The sequence below is a fragment of the Lepisma saccharinum genome, chromosome 30 (genome assembly GCF_977018435.1).
Source record: "Lepisma saccharinum chromosome 30, izLepSacc3.1, whole genome shotgun sequence".
Lineage (NCBI taxonomy): Eukaryota > Metazoa > Arthropoda > Insecta > Zygentoma > Lepismatidae > Lepisma > Lepisma saccharinum.
Window position 1 is genome coordinate 21,359,140 of NC_139258.1, and position 2,799 is coordinate 21,361,938.

A 2,799-nucleotide genomic window follows, 5' to 3' on the forward strand; every position below is an offset into this window, starting at 1 on the left:
CAAGTGCAGATGTGATGGAGGGAGAGATGTAAACAACGTATCATTTCACATGTTTAAAAAGCAAGTAACATTTCAACGGAGAGGAAAGACGTATCCTACGAACGGTTTTAGTTTTGACTCTAAATTTACCCCTACACTCCCCTACATAGCAACTTACTCCCCCCACAGAAAGTTCTTGATAAAACGATGGTGCTTAGTTTAAAAAAAAATCGTCTTTTATAACGTCTAATGTCATTGCGAATAATTCGTTGCTTTCTTTTTTGTTTCTATTTGTGACACTCGCCGCTGAAATGGAAAATGTTAGCTGGGGGGATATTTGGTCGAGCCTTGGTGCTAGCTGGGGTGGCCTGAACCTCCTATGGTTTAACATGGTAACAATCAGGCCCGTAGCTAGAATTGATATTCAGGGGGGCTTTGTAAGCCAAGCCAATTTTTCAAAAGTTTAACAGTATTAAATGAAGGTTAATCCGGCTCTGGTCGGAATTTATTCGGCCTACGTATAGGGCCGGTGGCAACCCACCATCGTGAGGACATTGGGGAGCTCCGAGTGAGTGAGCGTAATCCGGTCACGGAGACCTACTACAACGGCTGGGGATACGTCGGGCTGACCCCCCGACTATTCCAATACTGGTTGAAGATCTCCACGCTTAGAGGTGACGAAGGAAAGCGTGGGAGGGAGACCGGCAGTCGGTAGGTATGCCTAGGCCCTTCGTGGGCTGTTACGCGACGGATTATTATATAATTATGTGGGGGGGGGGGGCAAGGGGTCATTAAGTTATATATATTTTAGAAACATCATACAAATACTACACTTTCTCTATATCTGTTAAAATATCGCTTGAAGTGTCAATTACTGCTACTGAAATCATCCCTTACTACACACTCCATACTACTTTCGATGATACAGATATTTATATCACACAAGAAAAATTGACAGTGCCTAGCGAACATTCCACCCCCGGGCCGAAACAATGAATCTCTCCTTCGTTTATGTTGACCTTTGACGCAGATACCAAGGGAATTTGCATGATGACGTGTCAAAGTTACAGGTTTCTGTCTAAACGGGAGGTCACAACTCACAACAGGGGCTCCCCTATAAAGCAACTTCATAAAGTCTAGAGAAGAGAATATTCTAAATACTTGTCGCTATTTAGACTTCTTATAAATAAGATGAATGAATGTAATAGCTGCTGTTCATGTTCTGTGAATTTATCCTTCACCAAAGTTGTGAGCAAAATAATATGTGCTGTGTACATTTTCACTCTTCACTGCAAACAAATTACACAAAATGTTAAGGGGGCTGACGGCAGTGCCAGGAGTGGCTCCAGGGAGGCTCAGCCTCCCTGGCCCCTGCCTAGCTGCGGGCCTGGTGACAGTGAGACAACTGGGTGCTTGTTTTGCGAAAAATTGCCTAGCTGGGTGGATACCATCCCTCCTCACTTCGAGCACTAGTGACACTCCCCCTAAATAAGAAGCTGAAAAGGTAGACATGCTCAAACGTGTGAAAAAAAATCTCCTCGCGGTTGCAACATTACGTAACATTACTAAAAGAATGTTATATTTTGTTTGGGAGCTTGTAAATCTGAAGCCGAACGACAGATGTCAGCATAAAGAAGCACGCGACTGCAGAGCCCTCTCAACGGTGAATGCCGGTACTATTTGCTGTAGGCAAAGAAAGGATGACGTCACACAAGTTCAATGAGTGTTTATGAAACGAAAATGCTGATGATATACTTCACGAGACTATATTTCATCATGGACCTAAGAATCGAAAACTAGAATAATACTGTACCATTTTCACAATTTGAACACATGGGTCAAAGGGCTTACATGAATAGCGTGTTAGAACCTTCAATCCGGCATGGTCTAGTGGCTAGGATACCTGGCTCTCACCCAGGAGGCCCGGGTTCGATTCCCGGTGTCGGAAATATTTTTTTCTTACTCAATAAGTTCCAAACTAAAAATGTTAAAATAATCCACGAATTGGAGGCAATAATACTGCATGTATTTATAGACCTACAACAACGGCTGGGGGTTCGTCGGGCTGATCACCCGTCACCCCAATACTGGTCTAAGACCTCCACGCTATAACAGGTGACGGAGGAACAGTGTGGGAGGGAGACCAGAAGTCGGTAGGTAAGCCAAGGCCCGCCAAGGTGCTGTAGGGTTATGTTATCTGCGAACAACTGATTTTTACTAATATGTAGTAATAATCACATTGTTCTGTACAAATCCGGCATGGTCTAGTGGCTAGGATACCTGGCTCTCACCCAGGAGGCCCGGGTTCGATTCCCGGTGTCGGAATATTTTAAAATAAAAATTGTAGCACACAAACTCAATATGTTAATTTTTTTTAACTTTCCGTTAATTTTAGGTCCACTAAATGCTCTAGCCGGTTGTAGAGTGAGATGCATAAGTATTACCAGGCAAATTGGCGTCCATCACCAGTTTCATTATGTTTGTTTTTAGCAATGAAAGCTTCAAACATTTTAAGAAAACTTCAGTCAATTTACTGACAACATATACAAGAATACGTAAAAATTCATTCCTTCAAACCATGTAGGATGGAAGAGAAAAGTTAATGACAATCATGGATAATTTGTCGAGCAATACTTGTGCATCCCACTGTACGAGAACAGCCTTTTGATAAGTTCGTAAATTGTATCAAAACGTTAAACTTTCTTAATTTTAATCTCTTGCATTTCCTCCCAGTTTTGTCTGAACGTGGAAGCAATTAGCAAAACGCTATTTTATTCTGCTAACATGCTTACAAAGCTATTGAATATTTACTATGTAGGT

At 42.2% G+C, this 2,799-nt stretch overlaps 2 non-coding genes across 2 annotated transcripts; both read left to right on the forward strand.

Moving 5' to 3' along the window:
• The first annotated feature begins 1,855 nt into the window (after positions 1-1,855).
• On the forward strand, positions 1,856-1,927 carry TRNAE-CUC (transfer RNA glutamic acid (anticodon CUC)). The gene has a single exon. It is a non-coding gene; the product is annotated as a tRNA-Glu (tRNA).
• Positions 1,928-2,232: 305 nt separating this feature from the next.
• TRNAE-CUC (transfer RNA glutamic acid (anticodon CUC)) lies at positions 2,233-2,304 on the forward strand. Its single transcript has one exon. It is a non-coding gene; the product is annotated as a tRNA-Glu (tRNA).
• The last annotated feature ends 495 nt before the right edge of the window (positions 2,305-2,799 follow it).